The following is a 26877-nucleotide window of genomic DNA, read 5'->3' on the forward strand; positions in this document are numbered from 1 at the left end:
TATCCTGGGATCTGACTGACTTTTGGCAGCTTTGCTTCTGCAGACAACACAAAGTTCATTAGCTATAGATTGCTGAGGCTGTTTTCTTTCTGCAAGATGATATTTGCGTTTGTGTCCACAGGTACATTTCATCCTATAAGGAAATGGTTGCTTCTTGTCTTCTGAAATAAGTAGTTCCTTCCTAAGAAACTCAAGAATTGGGCTGTGACAGCCAAAAGGATCATCAGAAAGCATGGATGCTGTCTTTTTTTATTGCAAGCACACTCTTACCTAGACTTGGTTTTTCACAAGCTGCCAGACCCAAAACTGGTGTTACCTCCGTAACTACCACAATGAATAGGAGTTTGTATACTCTGTTTTTATATTGGATGCTAACAATGCATCTCCTTTTCACTGAGTAGCAGGTTATTTTGATGTCTGTTGGACTCATCTTTGGTCTCAATTTTAATTTTCAATATTCATGTTTTAGTAAAATATTAATCTGACCTCCAGTGTCCAATTTAAGTAAAACTATTTTTCCTTGCTCGTCCACTGACAAAAATCCAGTCCCACTCATCAATTTGCTTGATTCTACCATATCTATATAAAATTCCTCTTCCAGTGTATGCTCAACTGTGTGCCCTTGAGGTTTGTGTTTGGGGTCTGCAGCACCTGGCTAAATCATTCCTCTTGTTATGTTTGAAACAGCTTTCTGAATGCAGCACAATGATTGGGGCCATGTTGCTTACCACACCTGCTGCCTGGGTGATAACCTATCTTCCCTTCAGAGGCTCTTTGTCAGTGGAAAATTCCACCTCGTGAGTTGGCTTTTTCTGGTCATATACTTTCATTCCCAATACATGCATGACCCCTTTTGGTGTATTTAGCTCTGTAGCCTGGGCCTTCAGTGCTTGCTGCTCTGCATACTTGGACAGTTTTTTCTAGGCCAAGTCTCCCTCATACAGTATTTTTACTTCTAATGCCACATCTGCAGTGGCACAAATAATCCATCTCTAATCAGATATTCTGTCCAGCTCCCAAAACCAACTGAGTTTTTACTCAATTTCTTTAGTTCAGTAACACACTGAAATATACTCTCTTCTGTTGTTTATCTGCACATAAAAAGTCCGTCTTATTCTGTTCTGGCTGGAAGTACTCCTCTAATATGGACAGCATGACACTTAATTTCATATGCTGAACTTTTCAAAAGGTAAGGTTGTTATACACAGCCCGGAAAGCTGGCCCCTCCCCATTGCTCCCTGGCTGGACTTCTTCCTCTACAGTATGCAAGAAGGTTGGGGATTTGACTTTTCCATTTTTCTCTTCTGCCCCTGTGGCTGCTAGGTACTACAGCTGTGTGAAGCTTCGGTCCCTGATTCGATTTGGTAGAGATTCGGCCCGATTTGGTGGCCGAATCTCCAAACCCAAATCAAATCAAGAGGGCCCTTTAATCTCTCCAAATTGAATCAGAACCCTCTGAATCGATCTGGACATATTCGGAAAGATTCAGCGATTCAGTCACAGAGACAGCCTTAAATGTTTTTTCTACATACCTCTAGGTAGCAGGTGGCTTGTGAATACTGTGATGCTGGGGCGCATGGAGCGTCCCACAGGAGCACGGGGGGCTCCCCAGCACTCTTGGCAGCAGACCTGGAAGTGGACCAGAAGCAGGACCCTCCCTCTCCCCCCGGCCTCCTGGCTCAGTGACTGGTGCCTCCTGGGTTCCGGGGGGGGGCGGGGCACCTGGGGTCCCCCTGTGGCTGATTGCTAAGCTGGAGGGGTGCAGGGGGGGGGCCTCTGCATGCTCCCTGGCAGACTCAGAAGTGGACTGGAAGTACTTACGGTCCACTTCCAGGTTCTCTGCCGAGCATGTGGAGGGCCCTCCTGCACTGCTGTGGGATGCCCCATCTGCCCCAGCATCACAGCGTTCACAAGCCACGCTGGTACCTTGAGGTATGTAGAAAAAACTTTTAAAGCTGTGTCTGTGTCTGAATCACTGATTCTCTGAATCAGCATCAAATCTTCAGCTTTGTATTCAGCTGAATTGAATCAGGGACAGTGATCCGAATCAACAAATCAAATCAGTGTCTCCGATTCAGGCCAAATCTGAATTGAATAGGGTCTACTTCGCACACCTCTACTAGATACTACTCAAACTTTTGCTGAATGCCCTCTGGTTCTCTGCTACATTGCCTAACAGTAGAAGGGCAGGTGGAGGTTACAACATTTCCATGACCAACTGTACTTAGACAATAACTTGGGCAGGCAGATCATTTATGTAGACCCTTGCTCCTCCATATGGCTGCATTGCTTACTTTTTTGATCTTCTTAATCAGTTTGGGTCTCAAAGTCTTTCAAAGTCTTTCTTATTCACCACACCTGACACCATATAGTGATCATGGGATTAAATAACTATAGGCATACATGAATAAGAAGAATAACACAACAGGTTTTATTCTGGAGCAGTAAACAACACTTGCAAAACTAAGTAATTGGTTAGCTACTTAACTGATGAGCCATCTCCCAATTCCTAACAACATGTTGTCCAGGAGCTGCATGCAGCCAGTCAGGGACATCTGAGAGGCCTTCCATAATTTTTTATTTGGTTTCAAAACTATTTATTCAATAACTCCTTTTAATAACTCTCAGAAGGTTTCTGAGAACCAAGAAAGGTTTGAGGAGCAAATCCAACCAAAATTAAATACTCACAGTATAAGAATATTTAATTTTTCAATAGCACATTCAATAACAAAGTACAGAAAAGATATGACTAAATAGTACAGATAAGGCATATCAAGAAACATGTTTAAAATGTATAATATACACATTTATTTCAAGGCATAACAACCTTATTAATATTTGAAAGCAATTCAATCTCAAAATTTCTTCAGTCTTAAAATCTTAAAAAGCTTCTAATGGGTGACCAGCCCATTAGGGAAAGGACCTTCTTACCTCAGTTTCAAAACTAAGGTGCTAAATAGTATTAACTGGGTATATTTGCACTGTAGTTCAAGACTGAAGAGCAAAAAATCCCAGAGTGAACCTGGTTTTTATACCCTTTTGCTTAGCTAAAATATAAAAAACTTACTAAATAAGGTAAAAGAAAAAATAAAAGCACTCCTAATAGATGCCACTATACTTAATGTTCAGATGCCCAATTCTGTTCCCTACATACGTTTTTATCTTGTCTAAAATTTGCCTTGTCTATCATCAAACCACCAAACATTTGAGGCAACCTTGCAATCTTTACCCTAGTTTTGGTCCTTCTATTTCACATGACTTTTCTAAAATGTTTTACACCTTGTGTCCTTCTCTCACCTTAGCAGTTCTTTGCCTGCTCTTCTCTTAACCAAGCCATAGCCAAGCAGATACAAATAACTCTATGCTATACTATTATTAGACAGCTGAAGGCCTACCTACTATAGTCTATACTTTGCTGCTGTTCCAAGAGAAAAAAAAGTGAAATATCTGAAAAACTGAATCACTCTTCTGCAGCCCAAATTGTGTCCTCACTGCACATTTATCAATCTGCTTCTGCATGTTCAGTCCATTTTTCCCCTTGCCATGTATTGTGTCCCCACTAGTTGTGGCCCTTCATTGGAAAGTGCACTCTGCAACTCCTCCTCAACAGAGTTCCACCTTGCTTGTTACCACAATAGGTGAATGGGCCACAGAATAAGAGAAGTAAGGCTGGCAGGGCCTCAGGAAGTCATCTAGCCAAACCCCCCCATTCAAAGCAAGATCATTCCCGTCTAAATGGTACCAGCCAAGTCCTCCTCTTTCTCTCTGCTTTTTGTAACTTAGTTTTAAAATAAAATATAAGTTTGATATAAAAGAAGAAGTACTAATGTTTTTCCAGGGACTTGAACAGGGTGAAATAGGAGAACACTTTAAGTCCTCAAATCAGGTAAGAATTTTGCACCTCCCCCCTGGCAATCAACATCATCATCATCATCATCACTGTATACTACAACATAGAAAAAAGTAGACCAAAGCTGGACTGTTAGCCACAGAGAACTAGGACCTTTTTGATAGCCTCTAAAATGATAACTATCACGTGATGGGGTCCCCAGGGATACTCCTAGGGCTCCTTGACCGTCCCAATCCTGCCCAACAGGCACCCTCTTTCTTGTCCACTGTGTCTTGCTGGTACTTTTCATATAGGGAGGCTGCCCTTGATTTTATTGTCTGGTAACAGTCTTGCTGGACCCCACCAAACTCTGTGGGTTCTTAGACCCCTTGGCGTCCCGCTTCAAAATGGATGATTCACGGGACACCCTCAGTCTTATGGGCTAGATACGTAGCTCCAAAACTAGCCCTTTACCACACCCCAAGCCTCGCAGATGGTATTGACTTTGTCTCTCCTGGGCCTTGCTATAACTCTGCCCCTTGTCCTCACTGGGCTCTCCACAGCCCTGTCTCTGTGCCCCACACTGGTGCTGGGGTCTGCTTACCCCCTTATTGCTGTGCCCCTTTTTGACACTGGGGTCCCCACACTGTGGTGGGCCCTCAGTGAGGCCTTATCCTTCCCCAATAGCTTCAACCCAACCCACCGGTCAAACAGCAACTAAAATCTGAGCCCCTAGGCTATAACATAATATAAGCGGTTCTGAGTGTGCTCTGTCCCTTTAAAACATCAAATTTCTCCCAGCACTAAGTGCCTTACAAGCTAGGGTCTCTGGTGAGCTCCTGGAGCCCCTTAATCCTACCCAGAGTAGAACAGGCAGCCAAGCCTCTCCGGTGAGCTTCTTCTCCTTCGGCTGCTGACAGAGAACTCACTCTCTACTCCCAGCCCTGGGGTTTGTATTTGCCCAGGGCCCTGCCTCTTCCTGTCAGCTGACTGGGTGCAGATGCAGGCTAACTACTCGTTAGCCTGTTGCCATAGTAACCTGCACCTGCAGGCTTCTGTCTGGCTCTTAGGACCCTCTCCCTTAGTGCCCTGCGACAATAACATATAAGAACAATCTTATACTAAAATAGGGAAACTAATTCTTTTAGCCTTAGTTAAAAATAAAAGACAAGACACATTTTGTGTGTGTTGCTACCATTGGCGACACATAGGGGGTGCACGTGGGTGTATGTGCACCCCTGAGTTTGGCAGTGCATCCCTTGCAAAAAGCCTGATGGCAGTCACCACTCACCACCCCCCTTGCTGCTGACACCACCAGCAGCGTCTGTGTGCAATCCCTGATTGCCACTGGCCACCACCGCCACCGCCAGCGGCATCTGCGGGTGGTTGCCAACTGCTGGTTGGTGCTTGCCACCACCCTCCCCCACCACTGTGGCTGCCTGTAGGAGCCTGTGGGAGCTCCCTGCTTGCTGCCACCATGCCCCCACTGCTGCCATTGCGGCCGTCGCCTGTGGGTGGTTGCCATCCCCCCCCAGCCTCTGGGGGCATGCAGCATTCATATCTGCTACTGTATTGATTTCAATCTATATTGGAGAAATGGATTGGCTTGAAAACTGTCAAAACAGTGCAAGTAGAGAAGAACATGGGATCAGAGGTTTCTTTTCCACAATTACTTTAGGGAGAATATGTAATCAATTCTATGAACTCAGAAAAATTCTGGTGCAAGCATTTTACAAGGTGAAATCAAAAGTCTGAGAGATCCTGAGCTAACAGGAGTATGCATGTGCATGCATACATTCTGGTATATAATTGGTATACACTTCCACATCCCTTGTCAGATCAAGAGAATTGCTTTTGGAAGAAATTAACTACAAAATGGGGTGTTTGCCTTGCAAACAGGCCATAAACACTTTGAAAGATACACATTCCTAAGGATGGACAAAGTGTGTGCTTTATCTGAAAAGTAAGCAGAAACAGGCCCGAACTATTTTATTGCCCATTCCATCTAGTCCTTACTGACCTGCATATTCCATTGGCTTTGGTGGGACTAACTACTCAGATGCACAAGGATCACTCACATGATTAATGACTTGCAACTCTAGCCCCTAAAATTCCTAGTTTTCTCAAAATAAAAATTATTGTTACCACAAGTTATTTTCCTATCAAGAAACAGTCAAAAGAGAAAACAGAGGATATACAAAATCTTCTTCTTTGGCAATCCCTCATAGATGCAGATGATTGTCTTCCATGACTGTCTTATTTGTGGGTCCAAAGATGGCTGATGAGGCTGATCTGGGATGACTCTGTTACAATGTGTTTCCATGTGGAATCTGTGTCTCTGGATTCTTGATTTGGTCCAGCACATGTGGTTTCTGCTGCTCCAACTTTTCCATCTCCTGTTGTTGTTGTATGGTTTCAAGAACTGAGATCCTTGTAGAAGACTCTTCCTCCATCTAGGGTAGTCCTGCGTGATAATCTCCCATGAGCTGATGTTGATGTTGCATTTTTTTCAAATTGGCCTTGAGGATATCCTTGAAGCGTTTTCTCTGTCCTCCTTTTTATGTATGTCTGCACTGAGCTGGAAGAATAAAACTTGCTTTGGGAGTCTGGAGCTGGACTTCCAGATTATATGGCCAATCAAACAAAGTTGATGTTGGATGATCATTGCCTTGATATTTGTGGTGTTTGCTTGCAAGGGTATGCCAATGTTGGTGTGTCTATCTTCCCACTGGATTCGAAGGATCTTCTGCAGGCAGCATTAATGGTATTTTTCCAATGACTTGAGGTGTCTCTTGTACATTGTCCATGCCTCAGCTCCATACAGTAAAATGGGGATCACAACTGCCTGATAAACCAAGAGCTTCATAGAATCATAGAATCATAGAAGTAGGGTTGGAAGGGACCTTGTAGATCTTCAAGTCCAACCCCCAGCTCGGCAGGAGAAAAACTGGGCTAGTGAGTTTATACACGGTCACCAGGTCCCCCCTCAGCCTTCTCTTGCGAAGGCTGAACAGATTCAGGTCCCGCAGTCTTTCATTGTAGGGCCTGCCCTGTTGTCCCTGGATCATGCGGGTGGGCCTCCTCTGGACCCTCTCAGTGTTGTCCACATCCCTCCTGAAGTGTGGTGCACAGAACTGGACACAGTACTCCAGCTGTGGCCTGACCAGTGTTGCGTAGAGGGGGAGGATCACCTCCTTGGCCATACTTGAAATGTATCTGCGGAAGCACGACAAGGTCCGGTTAGCCCTGCCAACCGGGACCTTGCATTGTCGGCCCATGTTCATCTTGGAGTCAGTAATGACTCCAAGATCCCTTTCTGCCTCCATGCTCTCAAGAAGGGAGTTTCCCATTCTATAAGTGTGCTGCTGGTTACTACTACACAAGTGCAGCACCCTTCACTTGTCAGTATTGAAACGCATCCTGTTTTTGTTAGCCCACCCCTGTAACCTATCCAGGTCTTGCTGCAGTCTTTCCCTCCCTACTAGCATGCTCACCTCACCCCAAATTTTGGTATCATCAGCAAATTTAAACAGGCTGCTTTTCACCCCATTGTCCAAATCGCTGATAAAGAAATTGAACAGCACAGGCCCAAGGACTGAGCCCTGGGGGACTCCGCTACCCACTTCTCCCCAGGTTGAATATGACCCATCCACCACCACTCTCTGAGTACGACCCTTCAGCCAATCTGCAATCCATCTGACTGTGTAGGCATCAATGCCACAGTCGCCTAGTTTTTTAATGAGGATGGGGTGGGAGATGGTGTCAAAGGCCTTGCTGAAGTCCAGAAAGACTATGTCCATGGCAACACCTGCATCCAATGCTTTTGTGACCTGATCGTAAAAGGCAATCAGGTTGGACTGACATGACCTGCCCCTAATGAAACCATGCTGGTTGCCCTTGAGCATCATCTCTGAGGCCAGCCGATCACAGATGTGCTCCTTGATGATCTTCTCAAAGAGTTTCCCTAGGATTGAGGTAAGACTGACGGGCGTATAGTTGCCTGGGTCCTCCATCCTCCCTTTTTTAAAGATGGGCTATCTTCCAATTATCTGGCACCTGGCCAGAGCACCACGAGCACTCGTAAAGCCATGCCAAGGACCCTGCAATAACCCCTGCTAGCTCCCTGGGATGGAGAGCATCACCCTGGGATGGAGAGCATCTGGACCCACTGATTTGAACACGTCCAGCCCCTCCAGAAGCTCTCGAACCCGGTCCTCCCCAACCTGAGGTCTGGAGGTGTTCCCCTCAAGCCCATCTTGCATCACGGTGGGGAAGTCCCGGTCCCTGCACAAGAAAATGGAGGTGAAGAATTGGTTAAAGAGGTCTGATTTCTCCTCTGGTGCAACCACTAGATTTCCCAGAGGATCTTGCAGGGGCCCCACATTACCCGGTGCCTTGTTCATCCTCCCTATATATTTGAAAAAGGACTTTTTATTATCCTTGATCTTGGACGCTAGTCCTAGCTCTATGTCCACCATAGCTTTCCTAACAGCCCCCCTACAGGCCTGAGCAGAAGAGGTATACTCCTCTTTGGAGATAGCACCCCCCTTCCACTGGGTGCACGCTGCCTTTTTGGCAATCAGGCATTCCTGTACACCCTTGGTGAGCCAGGGGGGCTTTCGGGCACTCCTGCCCCCCTTGCTTCTTGTTGGGATGGTCACCCCTTGGGCCCAGAGTATCATCTCCTTAAGGAATGACCACTCATCTTGGGCACTGAGTTCCCTTGCTCTCAAGAACCCCAGCACCTCTCCCACTAATCTCAACTCATTGAAGCTGGCTCTCTTGAAGTCTAGGGCTACTGCCTTGCTGCAGGCCCTTGATACCCTGCGCTGGATGGTGAATTCCAGCAAGCGATGATTGCTATCACCCAGGTGGTCAAGAACCTGGAGGCCCCTTACCAGGTTGTTGCCTGTGGCCAGGACCAGGACCAGGTCCAACAGGGCATTTCCTCTGATGGGACTGTGCATCTCCTGAATTAAGTGGAGGTTCTGTATCTCAGCCAGGAACCTCCTGGAACGGTCCGACCTGGCTGATTGTTCCTCTCAGCAGATGTCCAGGTAGTTTAAATCTCCCATGGCAACTACATCCCTTGCCTTAAGTGCCTCTGCAAGCTGGCCTGAAAATTCCTGGTCCAGGTCCTCCCCTTGGTTGGGGGGTCTGTAGTAGACCCCCACCATTAAATCCCTCTCCCCACAGCCCTCTTGTATCTTGACCCAGAGCACTTCTGCTTGCCCCTCTGACCCCATTTTGCTGGCAAAGGATGTGTATTGCTCCTTGACATACAGCACCACACCCCCGCCTTTCCTTCCTTCTCTATCCTGCCTGTAAAGCCTATAGTCCCTAATGCTAACTGCCCAGTCGTGGGATGAATCCTACCATGTTTCTTCTTCATGTAAGCCCTATTATGTCTGGGTCTGAACTGGCTATTCAGAGGGCAAGTTCCTCCTGCTTATTCCCCATACTATGAGCATTGGTATATAGGCATTTAAGGCCCTGCCTACCTGCGTGTGCCACCCTCCAATTTGGGAGACTGTTTGGACCCCTGTTTCTTACCTGGGCACTCCTTGCATTTGTCACCTGTCTTGCTCGGGTGGTGTCTCCTCGTCTTCCTGTGGACCCCTTCCCTGGCGATGCTAGTTTAAAGCTCGCCGTCCGAGATCAGCCAACCTGGAAGAGAAGATATGCTTGCCTTTAGGAGAGAGGTGAAGCCCATCCCACCCCAGCAAGTCCCCCACCCAAAAGCATGGGTCATTATCAAGGAACCCAAGGCCTGCCTGGTGGCACCAACTGCATAAGCGCTGGTTGACCTCACCAATGCAAGCCTCGTGTCACCGTCCCCACCTACTCACCGGAAGAAGAGAGGAGAATACCACCTGCGTCCCCATCTCCTTAAGCTTGTCCCCCAGAGCCTTGAAATCCTTCATAATGTGGTCAGGGTTGCCCCTGGCCGCGTCATTCGTCCCCAAGCTTGTTTGTAGTCAGATGTAGCATTGCAGTAAGGAATACCAAGAAAAGTGTTAAAGCAATGACACTCCAAAATACAGTACCAAAATACAATAATAAGGTACAGAGAATATGGCATAATTATGGATTATTATAAACATATTTCTATAAATTAATACATTGTTTTTAATTATTATTTTACTAAAAGTGTTGGAGTCAAATAGTTTGTTTTTTTCCTAAGAAATGATCAGGTGGAAAACTGTACTTCAAGTAGAATATAGATAGAAAAAAGAATACTCTGTGAGTCTACCTATATGGAATGATATAATCAATTGCTCAAGAGTATGCCTTAAGCAACAAAAGCATTGCCAGTCACAGATTCTTGAAGAAGTTAGCTGCCTTTCAACCTAATGCTTGTCACTAGTGAATTAGTGAAAGTAGCTAGCATTTGATATCAATTACTAATAAAGTAAGAAAATGCTGATGCCTCCAGGCTAATATCTTTGTGCAACTGAATGGCTCTCTCAACTTGAAGAACTGGAGCAGACATATACAACTGCTCATATGGCCACAACATAAGGAGTTTCCAAATAGTTTAAATCTTCCGTATTTTAAAAGTAGGATGTTCTTTATTGCATAAGTATAAGGATAGGTAGTAAAAATTAAGTGGAAGTCGGTCCTCATTCTCTTATTGCCCGTAGATATATGCACAATAAGTTCAAAGCAGGACTGGATTCATAAAGCAGCACTCCACTAATCTGTATTCGGGTCTCAAGCGTATTATCTGTAATTTACAACCAATTTAAATGGCATTAACAGTCTTCCCCTTATGGGAATTTAAATTTGCATCCTACCATTGAATTAAACACTGATTGCATATTTTCTATAGGGGACGTAATGCTCTTTGAAGCTCATTTTGAATAATAAAACATCTATTCATGCACATGGTGCAATGTGCTTCTTTGTCCTCAATGTAACTGGAGTAAAATGTGAGTTAAAGGGATTTCTCCTTTAGCCACAGGTTTGTTGATTGGCATCTATTCAAAATTGAAAAAGAAAAAGAAAAATACAGTAATCTTTTCCTGTATTGGAACCTAATTTATTTGCTTTCCTGAGAGCTTTTGAGATGAACAATCAGGAGGTCAAGTTTCAGCCTGTCTTTGGGAAAGGGGAATCAAAGCCTTAAAAAGTCCACAAACAAATGACACAGTGTACAGAAAACACTACCTGCTAACATATAGAAGAAGAATCTTTAGCAGTATGTGACAGCTCAGAGCCATTGTCAACTAACAACACCCAAGGAGTAGAAGAAGCGGAAGATTTAAGAAAAAAGACAGAAAAGTAGGGAAAATAACATTATTGACCATTTTGTCTAATTTCTGCACGATTAATAATTGATTCATGGTGATAAGTTTAATACAGTTTATTCCTCTGAAGAGCTTAGAGTTACAACTGGAGAAGGAATCCAGGGCTTGCAGCATATTTGGAATTCAAGTCTTTGAGCATGTTCACTTATCAGTGAGTTTTAGTAGTTTCTGTTCACTACATGCATTCCAAAGTTTAAAAACAGAGGAATTTTGAAATCCCATTTCCCTGGCTCAGTATGAAAAAAAAGAGATTCCTTTCATAAAAGGACACCTATCAAGTTGAAATCTAGCTCATTTTAGAAAGTAGTCTCTGATTCATTACTTGACAGTTTTTTTCTGGCATTGTAGACAGTTTTCTATTAGGGCTGTGCAAAGCTTTGGTCCCTGATTCGATTCGGTGGAGATTTGGCCTGATTTGGTGGCCAACTCTCTGAATCCAAATCAAATCAGAGGACCCTTTAATCTCTCCGAATCAAATTGGAACCGTCCAAATCAATTCAGAGAGATTCATAAAGATTTGGAGATTCGGATACAGACACAGCTTTAAACGTTTTTCTACATACCTCTAGGTAGCAGGTGGCTCATGAATGCTGAGATGCTAGGGTGCATGGAGCATCCCACAGAAGTGCGGGGTACTCCCCAGTGTGCTCAGCAGCAGATCCAGAAGTGGACCAAAAGCACTTCTGGGCCACTTCCAGGTCTGCTGGAGAGCATGCCGGGGGTGCCCTGGCACCTCCAAAGCTCAGCGACCGGTGCCTCCTGGGTCTGCAAGGGCACCTGGGGTCCCCCCCCATGGCCAATCAACAAGCCATGGGGAATGTGGGGCCCCCCACAGCGTGCTCCCCAGCGGACCCAGAAGTGGACCAGAAGTACTTCCAGTCCACTTTTGGGTTTGCCGCCAATTATGTAGAGGGCCCCCCTGGGCTCCTGTGGGACGCTTCATCTGCTCCAGCATTGCAGCATTCATGAGCCACACTAGTACCTTGAGGTATGTAGAAAAAACATTTAAAGCTGTGACTATGTCTGAATTCAGATTCAGCCGAATCGAATCAGGGACAGTGATCCGAATCAATGAATCGAATCACTGTGCTTGATTCGGGCCAAATCTGAATCTGAATCGAACAGGGCCTGCTTCACACACCCCTATTTTCTATATCTAAATCATTGTTCTTTCCATTGTTTGCATGGTAGATGACTTGTGAAAAAACAGGGATAACTAGATGATGAGTCAGACGTGGGAATAGCAAAAATGTGTCTTTTGACAGTACTTTTTACATTCTCAGAGTAAACAAACAGAAAAAAATCCCTACCCTATGTGTCATGGTAACTGTAGGTAAAAATGTCTCCAGCAAGTTTCAATAGATCTTTTAAAAATAATAAGCATTTCCGACTGTGGGTATGATCATGTCAAACAAAGTGATATAGATGGGTAAGTAACCGCAATATGTATGAACCTTTCATTTATCCAGACTTGATAGAAGAGGCAAAAAACATTAAATATATTCTGTCATTTGATGATGTGTGCTGAGTGAACCAATGTAAACAATAATTTGTTTTGGTGCCTTTTGTTTTATCAGGTGCTGGTATCTTATTTCTTGAAAAAGTGAAAGTTGTCTCTAAAGAATTCTCTGTCATCACTGAAGCCTCTTTGAAATATGTACTCTGCCAGATATCTAAGCACTCTCTAACAATTGGTGTGTTTCTCAATCTAAAAGATGACTTTATGACTCCTAGAGGGAAGCATGGTGGTAAAACCTGACAGTGACATTTTAGGAAGAGCTTGGGAGAATTTTTCAAAATGCCCCTTCTACCTTGTTCCAGTTTAGTCTTATAGGTGTGGGATAACAATTGCAAATAGACCTCTGTGCTTAAAGAAATTGTACGGATTTCCTCTATGGTATATCATAAATTACCTGAAGTTAATATAAGTATAAGGATAGGTAGGAAAATGTAGGTGAATATTGAACTGTAGTGATGCTGTTGTTCCACACTTAGCTAAGATATAAGGCTGTGTGTTGCTACATTGGCTGCCCCCCGCCCCCCTCCAGATGTAGTGAGGCAGTCAAATAATCTCTGTAACCTTCAAAAGCATTTTCAGCATATCATGTGCATTCGAGGGGTATGGTAGTGGCAGGCTGGTCCCTAGATACCTTGTGACTAATTGTCATTTTGTTCAATTTGCTTAATAGGGAAGTTTAAGCATGACAAATATGCGGCTGAAAACAGTACAGTATCACTGGTGTAGAAGATCTTAGTGTTGTCCACTGATTGTCTGTCAAAAGTTTGCTTTTTTCTGTTATAATCACAAAGGCAGGAATTTGAAGAGAGAAAAGAAAGAACCGTTAAACACATGCATATACCCATCTGCAGTCTGCAACCCCAAGGGCACCTTGTACTAGCTTTGTGCACTGGCTGTTATCTACAATGATAGCATAGCATGGACAATTGTATGACTCTCATGAAGGACAGAGCAAGAATTTATTCCTGATGTGAAGCTGTAGTTTTTAAGAAGCCTTTTCAGTTCAAGAAAAACATTCACTTAGAACGTTTATGCTCTTGGTGCAAGAGCAAATCTTTATAGTAGTGTGACTTTTACTGCATTTAGAATGAATATTAATAATATTTATTGTTTATATAGTGCTATTTGTGTTTAGTCATTAAGGGCTAGGTCCAGGAAGGGACATAGGCGCAGCATGGAGTCCAGATCCCTGACTTAGGTGCCTGGGCCCCCAACATAGGATGTGATGAGACTGAGGTGCTTCAAAGTGGTAAGCCAAGAACCCACCTGTTCAGTAGGGTGGTGAGAACCTAGAGGTAGCCAAGGAAATGCTGAGGACGAAGGCATGCCTGAAATTACACCTTTCTCTGGAATTTAGGTTCCTCACTTGGGGCTACAAGGAGACCTCTTCATTTACTTGGGGTCTGCAACTCAGAATCCTCGCCTGAGCATCTACAATCATTTTCTGACAGTAGGGGGAAGGGCTCACTCTTTTTTTTTAAGATGTGGCTGAAAATAGTGGTGGTGCTCGTAAAATTGAAAGAACCTAATGGGGTTTTTTTAATTCTGTGATTTTTTGGAGTGCTGAATTTCTAATTTTTTTCAGTTTAGGTGTGGCTGTACCACATATTTTTATTTATTAAATGGTAGATACTGTCTTCATAGATTTCATAGACATTTAGGCCAGAGGATCATTGAGTCCAGCCCCCTGCCCCAGGGGCAGGAAGTCAGCAGGGATCATAGGATCCCAGCAAGATAAGCATCCAAATGTGTCTTGAAGGCGTTCAAAGTGGGTGCTTGAACTGCCTCCGGTGGTAGTCTGTTCCAAACTTTGGGGGCTCAGACAGTGAAGAAGTTCTTTCTTATGTTTTGTTCCCTTCAGTGTTGAAATCTCTCCATGCATAACATCATGGCCTCATGAGTAGGTGAAGCTTACATGCAATATAATATTCTAAGAACTCATACTGGGGAGTAAGCAATCCAGCAGACCTTAAGCATTTTCTTATGTTTCATTAGAATAGGAGGATGAAACATCAGCTCATCACATGACAGGAACATGTACACTATATATATCACAAGTCCAGATGTGGATGATGAAGTACTTTCCTTCTATTGGCAATTAAAGATGTGCATTTTTAAATGAACAGGCCTAGATAACTTGCACTCAAGAGTCCTTAAAGAGTCATGTAGGGAGGCTGATGTGAATTTTAATAGATCTTAGAATACTATGGAAACTCCAGAAGATTGTAAGGGTGTTAAAGGTGTTGCAATATTAAAAAGGGAAAAGCACAATGAACTGGATGACCAGGAGTAACTTATTTAACCTGAAAAAGTTGATACAGGATTCAAATTAATACAGAATTAAAAGACAGGAATATGGTTAATGGCTATCAACATGGTTTTATGGAAAACGGGTCTTGTCAAACAGACTTGATTTCATCTTTTGATGGAATAAAAAGGATGTTTGCTAAACATAACTACATAGACTTGGAGTTACACATTTTAAGGCATTTGACTTAGTTCTATATAATCTGATGAAGAAAATTAGCACTATTGTACTAAAACAGTAACACTTAGAATTAATATTAGCAATAATTTATATGAGTAATACACACATGAAATGGATTAATAACTGGCTAATTGACACATCTCAAGAAGTAGTGGTCAGTGGCAAATTTTATAGTACAGGGAAATGTGCTAAGGCCAGTGGTATTAAACATTTTCATCAGTGTTCTGGAAGTACATCTATAATCTCTGCTGATAACAGTTGTGGCTCAACAAAGATGGGCAGAGTGGTAAATAATGCTGAGCAAACATACAGAGCAATCCAGCTCACTTGGTAAACTGGCTAATTCAGAGAAAATGTGTTTTATTATAGCCAAATGCAAATATATGCATCTAGGAACAAAGAATGTAGGTCAGACCTACAGAATGGGCAATTATATCCAGGACAGCAGTGACTTTGTGTCCTGGAAGCAGGAATCACAGTGGACAGGCAACTGAATATAAGCTCTCAGTGAGATGCTATAGCAGAAAGGGCTCATGGGTAGGCACCTTCTTCATTTGCAGTTTTGTGGATTTCACAGAAACAGCGAAATCCAGGATTGCCTACAAAATCCATGAAATTGAGGGGAAAAAAACTTAATAAAAATAAAATGCTGGCTCCCCAGTAGTCCTTGCTGCTGGGAGGGAAAAGTGCCAAGGAATCAATCAGTGCTAAGGGGTGGGGCTCCTGCAAAACGACTGCAGAATAAGAATGCTACACTGTCATCAACCTGCAAAAATTGTAAGTTCCTTTGTGATTTAGGTAGACCCCTTACTCATGAGATCCTGGGATATAGGAATAGGGGACTGTAAGTAGCAGCCAGAAGGTGATCTTGCCTCTGTGTCTAGCCTGGGTAACACTGGTGCTGGAATATGGCAAACAATTTTGGTGTCCCCACTTAAAATGATGTTGAAAAATTGGAGAAGGTACAGAAAAGAACCACCAAAATAACTGAAGGGCTGGAGAAACTGCTTTTCAATGAGCGATTTAGCAAGTTCAACCTGCTTAACATATCAAGAAGATTGAGAGGTGATTTGATTACAGAGTATAAGTACCTCCATGGGGAGAAAATACCTGGTGCTAAAGGGCTCTTTAATCTAGCAGGGAAAACCATAACAAGAATCTCTGGCTGGAAACTGAAGCCAGACACATTCAAATTGGAAATGAGGCACCAAACAGTGAGGGCAATTAACCCTTGAAACAAACCAACCAAGGGAAGTGGTGAATTCTTCATTTTTGATGCCTTCAGTTCAGCACTGCACACCTATCTGGAAGATATGCTTTAGCCGTACACAATATATTTGGCCCAATACAGAATTAATTGGGTGAAATTTAAGGGCCTGTGAGGCACAGAATTCGTACTTAGAAGATGGAGTGACTATTCCTGTTCTTAAACTTAATGAAAATGAAATCAATTTAATCACATTGTTAATAGGTGTGTGTGTGTGTGTGTGTAGCTGTGTATATATAGTATACATGCACATATCTATGCACTACATACAGATAAATAAATGAAAGAGGGGATTTGTTCCCCTCATCTATTTTCCAGGCCTTTGCAGTATGAATGTGTGTTTTAAAAAAATAGCAGGACAAAGGTGACGAAGCAGACTTAAACATTTCCATTACCATAGCAACAACAGCATTAGTCTGACACAGCAACAGAAACCAAAATATAGCCTTGCACAAAATGTGCTGCAAGTTAGGATTTTATGAAATGCAGGGCCATTCAGTCCATATACAGCACACAACATAAATAACCAAATGTAAATGGCTTCAAGTTACTTAATAAAATGACTAATTGCTACTTAAAACTAGATTTTCTGCAAATAAATAGCATTTTAATTGTGTATAAAATCAATTTCCCTTGACATTAGCAGCAAAAGAAAAAACAATCACATCATGTACATATACAAACAATGCAGGCAGTATGTAATTTTATCTTTCTCTTTCCAGAATCTAAAGCTATTAATGTGATATTTCTATTCTTTTCTGTGCTATTCTTCTATTGCCCTTTCACCAGAGATTCAGAGTGCCTTCCAGTATTGCATTAAGCAATGTGGCTAATATCTGTCATGTGTGGTTCGTTCTTTCTCTCATCTACTCCCCAGAGGGAGAATCGTGTGTGTGCGTATGTGTGCAGTGGACTGTGTTTTGTTTGGGAAATGTTTTAATGTGCACACAGATACGTGTTTATATTAGAGAAGGCTAGGTCAAAGAAGTGTACCTTGCAGTTGAAGCAGATGGTGGCAAGGTTTGTGACAGCCCTTAATTCTGGGGGAATTCTGTTCCACACTCTTGGACTGGCTGCCAAAAATCTCTAGTCTGCTGTATAAGTGAGTTTTATCCTTACAGTAAAAAGTTCCATTGTCTCTGAGAAGCAGAGCTATCAGTCACAGTCCTCATCTCAGTGCCGCCTGAATGATATTTTAGATAGAACTGGGCCAAAAATTGAGCACCTTAAAACAGGAATTAGTACCCTGTGGCCCTCAGATTGAATCTGGCCCACAGAACCATTGGACCTCGCCCACAGACTTACGGCTTCTGAGACTACCAGCAGTGGGGGGGTTGCTGTAGGTGTCCTCCCCATGCCACTGCAGTGAAGCATGTTGGTGGTGTGCACATCCTAGTGCCTGCCCATCCACCTATCTCTGAGCTAGGGTTGGTCATTCCAGCCCCCAGCCAATAAGGGTTTCCTACCCCTGCCTTAAACGTTTAGAACAGAAACTTTGAACTTGATTTGGAAGCTAATGTAGAAGACAGGTCGATGTCTTTACAGCATCCAGGTTGCTGAGGAGATTCCCTGCAGCATACTGAAATGTTGGAGTTTCCTAACCTTGGACAACTTCATGCTCAGGTATGAAGCTGTAGTCCACGTGAGAACTGATTAAGGTATGTATAACTGAGAAAGGTTATCATTCACCATGATGTGATGGAGGCTCCTGGACAAACAGAGATGGCTATACCTGAGGCTATGGAGCTTAGTTTAAGTAAGGAATGAAGAAGCACACCTAAATTGTGGACTAAATAGACCCAGTGCTGGTATGAACTTTCTGTCAAAGGAGATTGCTCTGCATCTGCAAACTCCATTGAGTGACTTCCTTCTGCCCACAGTGTAACCTCCACCTCCCTCAGATTTATCTTCTTTCATGAGCGAATCTCATCCAGCTGCTGGGTTTTCTTGGTAGTGATGGTATGAGCTAAAGGTGGGTTAAAGCTGTGTGCTATCTGCACTATAATGGTACCCAAGTCCTTTTTACTTTTGCACAAAATAGCTATACATTTTACTGGGGCTGCAAAGAGAACTGATCCTTGTGGGACTCCACATGCATGAGTTCTAGCAGCAAAGGTGCCATGTCCTTGATATATGTCTATTAAGGTTCAGTGTCTTACCTTGGCTTTTATAACTTTGAAATAATATGGCAAATACCTGTTCAGCTTTAGCTACATGGATGCATTAGAGATATTATAGTATTCCTTTTAGAGCTGACCAATTGCTGCTCTATAATTTCATGATCTGGTTCATAACTGTTTACATGGTATTAGCATATATGACATTTATTTTTGTCCCAGGTGTTAGGTTCCAGGTTTGCCCACAGCCTCACAGCTGAACCCCTTAGGAGTTTAGCTCTTCTCAAGCAATCATTTGTTTTTTAATTCATATTTTTCCAGGGCACAGGCAATTTATTGTGTTAAAGACAAAAGAACTAAGCTTGTATATCTAATCTCCTGGAAGCTAAAAAGAGAGAAGACAGATTGGATGTTGTTATGCAGTCCAAGATGCCAAAGAGATGTCCTGTACCATTTTGTACTAGTTAAGAGTTTCCTAAGCATGGATGGCTTCATGCCCAGGTATACTAGACTGCTAGAGCCCACTGGGGACTTGATTAAGGTATGTATAATCAAGGTCTCTGCTAAGGAAAAGTAGAGCTGAAACCAATTTAAAGCACAATAGGCTTTTCACATGCATGCCAAAAAGAGAGAAAGAAGGAGAAACTGGCACTGGGTGAAGTTTACGGAAGAAACTAGGTCCCTCTGCCTTCTATAAATAAGCTAAGAGGAAATATTTTAGCTTAGTGTCTTCAGAAAGAAATAAAACAATTTCCCATGACCTCAGTTTGCCTTTCCTTAATTACAACCTTCATTTCCTCCTCCCCTTTGCTTCCATTTCCTTCATTTCCTCTCCTCTTGGATCTCTAGCATTTCAGATTCTGCACTCTCCAATACAATGAAACTGCTCCTATCAAGGTCAACAATAACCTCATTCTGTCCAAATCAAAAGCCTGCTTCTCTGTTCTCATTCTTTACCACCCAGCAAATGCTTTCAGCACAACCAATCTGTCCTTCCAGGTCTTTGTGTTTCCTCCTCAGGCCTTTGTGTTTCTGAGCTCTCCAACTGCTTCTACAATATCCGTCCTCCTTCTGTCACTGCGTTCTTTAGACCTGCCCTCTGGGTCCTGTCCTTATTTTCTACTCTCTCTTTATAAACTAGCCCTAATTTCTCTCTCCTGCTCTCACAGTTTCAGCTAAGATCTCTAGCTCTTTAGGTTATCCCTGACTCTGAAACTGTTCTTCCTGCCTCATTTATCCCCCATTTTACTAGCGCAACCTCATCCAGTTCAGCCAAAAATCCTCTTGCTCTTCTATTTGACCATGTTGCTCCCTCTCTTCACCTCTCACCTCGTACAAAATAGTTCAAGCTTACTCACTAAATCTTGGTACAAAATCTGATCCACTCTTATCTTTTACTCGCTCCTTTTTTCTTTCCAGCACTTCTTCTTACCTGCCCTGTTTCTATCTCCTTTCAACCACAACTTCATATCTTCTTCCGTGCTGCCACTTTACTCATTAGTCTTCCTCTGCTGTTTTCTTTCCATCTGCAAAAGGGAGCCTTTCAACAGTGATGTCTACAAGATTTCCAAATAAGTTTCCATTCATGTCTGAACTTTTGCATCTGTCTGAGACATAAGGAATAGTATTCACTTTATAACCATATTGTGCTGAACAGTCTGTGCTTTATAAATAATCCATGAAGGTGCTTCCTTCTCCTGGTGATGAATGGTATTGGTAGAGAGCTCACTCCCTCTGTAATGAGCTGAGCAAAGCAGGGATAGCAAAGAACGGTTCCCAAAATAAAAAAGCTACAAGTGTTGGATGGGTTTTTTCCATCTTTTTCACATCAGTTTAAAAAATATCAGTCATCTTCTATTACTATTAATCATACCATACTCATCCTATGAACTTTCAGAAATGGTAGACTAGCAGATACATGGTCCAGGGCACAACCAATTACCTTACTGGAGCTCTTTAGGGAAAGTGAGAGAGCTACCCTAATTGCCCCACAGCAAGTGTAAAAGGTTGTCTTGGCCTTCCTAAAGGTGGTCCTTCTATCTTGAATAGTGCAATGCTGCTGAAGGTAACCCTATCATTTCATCAGGCCTACTGTTGTCAGGTAGAAAACACCAGATGTGATGAGGTGTCTGGATCCAGGTCTATCTGCCTCTGTCGTATATCCTCCATGATAATGAATTCCTTTCCAGACAATTGCTGTGCAACACCCAGGTATGTAAATGGGAAAAAGCACAGCAGAAAGAATACTGGTTTCATTTTGTTTAACTTCTTTCTCAGGAAGATAGATATTAATAGACTTTGAGAAGTCCTTTACAGTCTACATGTAACATTGTCCTGGTCCAATCTAAGGGGATAAAATGGAATTCATCCTAAATAAATGTGGAATTATGTTCATAGAAAGCAGTGTAGAGGGTGATCCCAGCAATGGCTGATGGAAAAAAATGTTCACGAGCATCTTCCAAGGGAGAATAAATGAGATTGTGGTCACAATAAATAAACTAAGAGTTCTTTTTCTCAGTTGGAGGAAGCTTCTGCATGGGTTAAAGCATATGTTAGAGTTACTTGGAGGTGTCCAGGGAATGAAATAGAGTGGAAACTTGGCCACACTTATCTCCTTTTCTTGGCTGCCCTCATAGCCACATCCAAAACTGAGTATATGCCAAAAGTGACATTTAGGTGCATAAAGAGTAATAGAGTTCAAGGCTGCATCCCCTCTGTGGTACCCATGGAGGAAGTATGCTTTATGTGGGTTCCACCAACATTACTTTTAATCTGCATTTCTGTAACATCACCATTTCATTAGTATGACAGACATGGAATAAAGGGAGCAACAAAACAAAAGAAAGGTAAAATAAGACAATCAACCTGGTGTTTAATGCTCCCAGTATGGTTCTATTAGCCACTAAATCTAACATCTTCTGTATTTCACTAATTTCCATAATCAATTAATTCTGTGAGATGACTTTAAAAAATGTAGATAAACCAGAGACATTGCCCCTAAAGGGATATAAATTCTTTCAGAAACTCAGCCCTACTCAGAGGCTTATTGAAGACTACCACACACTCAGGGGGTGAAATACTATGTTCTCTTGAAAAGTTATATGAGGATAATTTCAGGTCTAGGTCAAGGACTTAGAAACTAGCCCATCATAGATGTTTAAACTCCTTCCATTTCTCTTAAGAAACAGCTGCTTGTAAGAAAGATTACTACAGCCATTGCAAATGCCATTCAGGTTTATTTTCTTTAATCATCAGAATAAAATGGAGCATGATTTGAAGTGGAAAGGAAAGTGGAAAGGGGGGGAGAAGTATTTCCTCTCATTTGCCTGGAGCTCAGAAAAGCCTGGAAGGAGCCACTTAGTTACTAAAATGCAGCCACCTTTACAAAGAGAGATGTCGGCTCCTCATGAATCCAGTTATAACACCGTCTGCCCTTTTAACTAGGGATGGCCAGAGCCACTTTGAAATGGAAAGATTTCCAAGTTGAGAGATATATAAATCCCTTCCAATTACCCATTTCCTTCTTTTTTCCTTCTATCATGTCAGACATTGCCCACTCTTATCCATTTGAATTGCCTTTTAATAGTTTAAGAGAGCACAGCTCATATTTCAGGCAGGCAGATAGGGAAAAGCAATGATAATGTCCATCTTGAGAAGCACATTATTTCCATTGACAGTTGCTTAATGCATAATGCTGTGTTGGATTTCAGAAGCTGAAATCCCTTTTGTTCTAGGTTTTTTTACATCAATTTATGAGATAAGTTATTGCTCCTGTGAGTAGGCAGGAGGGGAAAAATCGAGTCTTTACTTGACTTCTCTTTATATGAATCTGAGAGTCAAACATTGTAATAAAATGATAGCCAAGTATATTTATGTTAATGCTTCCCACCACGGTTTTAATGATCTCTGACCACTTTAGAATCTGTTTGGTTTCCTTGCCAAATGGTTTGCTCCACTCAGTTTCCTTCTAAACCTGGCTATGGGGCATGGCATTTTTCATGTGGGGACACATGAAAGAAAAATATTAAAGCATTTTCTTCATAAATGTTGGGTTTTCTTTACTTTTCAAATAAAAAGAGTACCTTATGCCTAGGTACCATTGCCCTGCATTACTCTATACCCTGAAATATGTCTCATACTTCTTTGATTTTTTGGCATTGAAGACCTGTCGTAATCTTGACAACAGTGCTTTTCAGTTTTGGTTCAATTTCCCATGATCAATTAATTAAGCTTCAAAGCACCACTTTGATTATATTAATTTCCCCAGTGAAACTTAGAAAATGAACTGTACTCTGTTTCCTATAGGTTCTATTCCATACCCAAAGCCAAGCCACAACTGCTTTTCCAAATCAGGAACCTCTGCATTTCATACAGAGCTCCCAGCCATTGAACTGCTAATCTCCTAAGAAGGTTCATGACTTGACTTTATGGTGCTTGCTCTTCAAGAAAAGGGGGCATTCAGTATCAAAATCAATCCTTTTGGGAAGGGGCTCAATAAATTGAATCAATTCTTATGAATCTACAACTTTCTAAAACATCCTAAAAAAAATGGCAAATAAAATTTGCAGACATGAGCTGTGATTTGGGGGACTGAATTTGAGCTTTTCTAAAAGAACCTGGCTTTTGTACTCTGAAAATCAAATTTCTCAAGTTGAGCATCCACTTCTTGAGGAACCCTCAACTAACTAATAACTTGTCTATTACCTGTTGGGAGTAACTAATAAGCAGGTCTAGACACCTGAGCTGAGGACAGATTATCTGTCTCTCTTCTTGGCTCAGTGATCACAATGCTGGGATCCTTTGGCCCTAGCTGACTTCCTACCCCTTGGGTCTTACAAGGTCCCTTCCAGCCCTGCCTGATGATCTTACAAGGTCCCTTTCAGCCCTAATGTCTATGAAATCTATGAAATCTTCATCCCAGGCCCCAGACATTGTGAAAAAGAAAGCTGCTTGATTTGACACAGAGAAAGGAGAAAAGCTAGGCAAGTAGTGCACACTCTACAGGTAGTCTGAGGCAAGAAGCCTGGGATGTGGGAAAGGGAAGTTAGAGTTAAACAGTGGCAGACGTGGGGAGAGAAGAAATTGGTGCCTGGGAGCCATTGCATGGAGACAGGCTGGATGAGGAAGATGGGGTAGGACTGGGGTTAGGGGTAGAGGGGGAATGGAAGGATAGGCGACATCAGAATAGGAATAGGAAAGGAGACAGGGATTGTAACGGTCAACATATCCTGGGAGGAGGGCAGAGGGAAGAAAAACTAATGGAAAAAAGGTATGTTATTATTGTGTTTGTAAAAATGCCAGTATTAAGGTTGCTGGTCCAGCCTAACTTCTGTCCCTTGTATTTGTCTGGTATTCTGTAATTAGTGGTACATGATCACCCTGCGTCTTCTAAGGGTCTCTGTCTTATTCAGACAACAAAAAGGATGGTGTACATTTAATGAGAAGTTAATTGATAACTTTTCTCCCCATAGTTCAACAGTTAGTCATATTTACTATACATTATTCAAACTTGGAAGACAGAATGGTTAATTTCTTTATGGACTTTTCTTTGAAGCTCACTAGTATACAGTCCATATACTGCTGCTCACAAACACTAATTAATTTTTTCTTTCTATTTCTCTCTCTCTCTCCCTCCCCTCCCCACACACCTGTGAAGTGGGTTTTTCCCCCCAGAACTTACCAGTGGAAGACTGAGTCACAAAGACATTAAAGTCCAAAGTATCTGATAATTTTGGGTGCCAAGTTTGACCCCTGAGGAAAGCTTAGTTAAGGTTTGCCAAGTATCTCATCTGTGGCAGAGCCAGGGATAGAATCCAACCCCTTTCATTCAACTACCTCCAGTTGAGCCTGTACTTTCTCTTCCTGTAACCTCCTGCACATTCTTCATCCAATTTCTGCAAAAAATGGAGCAGGGTTCCTAAAATGGAGCAGGGTTCCTAAAGTCTCTTCCAATACATAAACTTGATTCATCCTCCAGCATTACCTATCCTTTGCAGGAAATAAGGCAGAACAAAATAATAGGCACTCTTTCAGGGAATGAAAGATGGTATCATATGTTCACATCATAGAATTGTAAAGAACTGGAGCTGGAAGGGACCTCTGGAGGTCATCTAATCCTACCCTCTGCTTGAAGCAGGCCAACCCATGTATAAAAGGGATGAATTAAAGTTGGATGGCAGCTCGAATTCCATCATTTCTTGACATTGAGTGCATGACTTGGCAACCTTAATAAGGGTTTTTTAACATATGGGGGGGTGCATGTGCATGTGCGTATAAAATTCCCTAGTTTCTCAGAAAAGCCGACGTGCAATCATATTGACAGCCATCGAGGTCACGAGAAGGGTTGAAACTTGTAGAACTACCACATAGATCTCTGCTATTTGAGCTAAACGAACAAGTGATAGCACAAGTATATTGTCATCCTGTATACAAGGTAATGGAACATTTTTTCTGTGACTTTCTCAAGTGTTTGCTGGGATCAGAGCGATGGTTAGCCTGAGGAATCTTCAGTCCCATTCCAGGGGATAAGGGAGAGCATGCTTCAGTAGGCACAGATTTTTCTGCCAGTTTCCTTGAACTCTGACCTCTTCTATTTTGTGCGCTTTAACCTGTCCTTGGTTCAGTCCTGTCTCATCTGACCCTCTAGGTCCTTGTCCCTTTTTCTTCCCCAAGCAATCTCAATCTCCATTCAGTGTCCTTGCCCAGAAAATTCCACTCTCCTCCAGCTTCCAGTTTTCCACCTTGCATTCCCACCAGCATCCGGTCCTAGGCTCAGCCTGTCTTGTTCCTGGTTCCAGTCTACTCCCTCCCCACTCTACATTACCTCCTCTATGCTGCCTGGCCCAGAAGTGGGTCAGGATAGACAGTTTCCTTGATATCAGCTTTAGCACCTGGATCTAGAATTACCATGGCTTGAAGACACTTTGTTCTGTGACTTCAAGTGGTGATCTCTAGATTAGAGTATGCCCAGTGGAGAACATATCCTCTGCTGAGACTTTAGCTGAGCAGGTATGACCTTCAGTTTTTCAAAGGCTTATAACTTGACCAAATTTGGCTAGATTTTAATGGGACCCAGCAGAAGGCCCAAATGTGATATAAAAGCTGTGCCTCTGCCAGATTTCAAGGACTTACTCTAAAGTAACAGAGCTACTAGAGCTCCACAAAGAAAGGATTTCAGAGTTTTCTAACTTGGACAAAGCTATTTCTCCCTTAGTCTTAGTCTTGGAAACAGTGAAATGATTTTGGATGAATTCCACCCCCCCCAAAAATCAGCCTGTAGCAGATAACAGGCATGGAAACTTTCAGCCCAAATAGTTAAGTTTTGGCAATGTTACAAGCAACTGGAAATAGCATATTATAGTGGAACATATCGTGGAGTCATCTATAACATACACCCACATATACACACTTCCCGCATATACACCACACACACACGCAGTGTGTATTCTGGACTGGCCCTGTGCACCACATATGCTTTTCTGGCATGCTCCTCATGAGCTGAATCTAGTCCATGGGCCACAGCTTTGATACCCCTGCTCTATGGAGTATAGTTAAAGTAATTCTCATTTCACATATTACGTGTAACTCCAAAAGTGAGGAAGTCAGGGTTTTCACTGATTGGGTTGGATAAAAGATATTTATTAGACCACAGACATTAGGAAATAACTGGCTTGAAACAGCAGAAATACCCAATAGCATAGTACCTGTTAGGGCTGTGCGAAGCTTCAGTCCCTGATTCAATTTGGTGGCCAAATCTCTGAATCTGAATCGAATCAGAGGACCCTTTAATCGATTCGGGGAGATTCGGAAAGATTTGGCAATTTGGACATAGACACAGCTTTAAATGTTTTTTCTACATATCTCTAGGTAGCAGGGGCTTATGAATGCTGTGATGGTGGGATGCATGGAGCATCCCACAGAAGCCTGGGGGGCTCCCCAGTGTGCTTGGCAGCGGACCCAGAAGTGGACCAGAAGCACTTCCGATCCACTTGCAGGTCCGCCGGAGAGTGCACTGGGGGATCCCCCTGCGCCACCGCCCCCCCCCACCCCGGCTCAGCAACTGGTGTCCCCTGCCTCCCCCCCACCCCCGCATGCTGTCCAGTGGACCCAGAAGTGGACCGGAAGTAGTTCCGGTCCGCTTCCGGGTTCGCTGGTGAGCATGTGGGGACCCCCCCGCACTCCTTTGGGATGGTCCATCCACCCCACCATCGCAGTGTTCATGAGCCACGCCTGGTACCCTGAGGTGTTTTGAAAAATCATTTAAAGCTGTGTCTATGGCCGAATTGCTGCTTCTCTGAATTAGCATCGGATCTTCAGATTTGGATTTGGCCGAATTGAATTGGAGACA

General features: G+C 42.9%; 1 long non-coding RNA gene across 1 annotated transcript; it reads right to left on the reverse strand.

The window, feature by feature from the left end:
- Window positions 1–2647: 2647 nt before the first annotated feature.
- On the reverse strand, window positions 2648–20099 carry LOC149874506 (uncharacterized). Its single transcript, XR_016439950.1, has 4 exons — window positions 19963–20099; window positions 9679–9796; window positions 9383–9496; window positions 2648–8113 (listed from the first exon to the last, which is right to left on the reverse strand). It is a non-coding gene; the product is annotated as an uncharacterized LOC149874506 (long non-coding RNA).
- Window positions 20100–26877: the final 6778 nt, after the last annotated feature.

The sequence above is a fragment of the Crocodylus siamensis genome, chromosome 1, assembly GCF_052110815.1.
Source record: "Crocodylus siamensis isolate JL-2025a chromosome 1, ASM5211081v1, whole genome shotgun sequence".
Taxonomy (NCBI): Eukaryota; Metazoa; Chordata; order Crocodylia; family Crocodylidae; genus Crocodylus; species Crocodylus siamensis.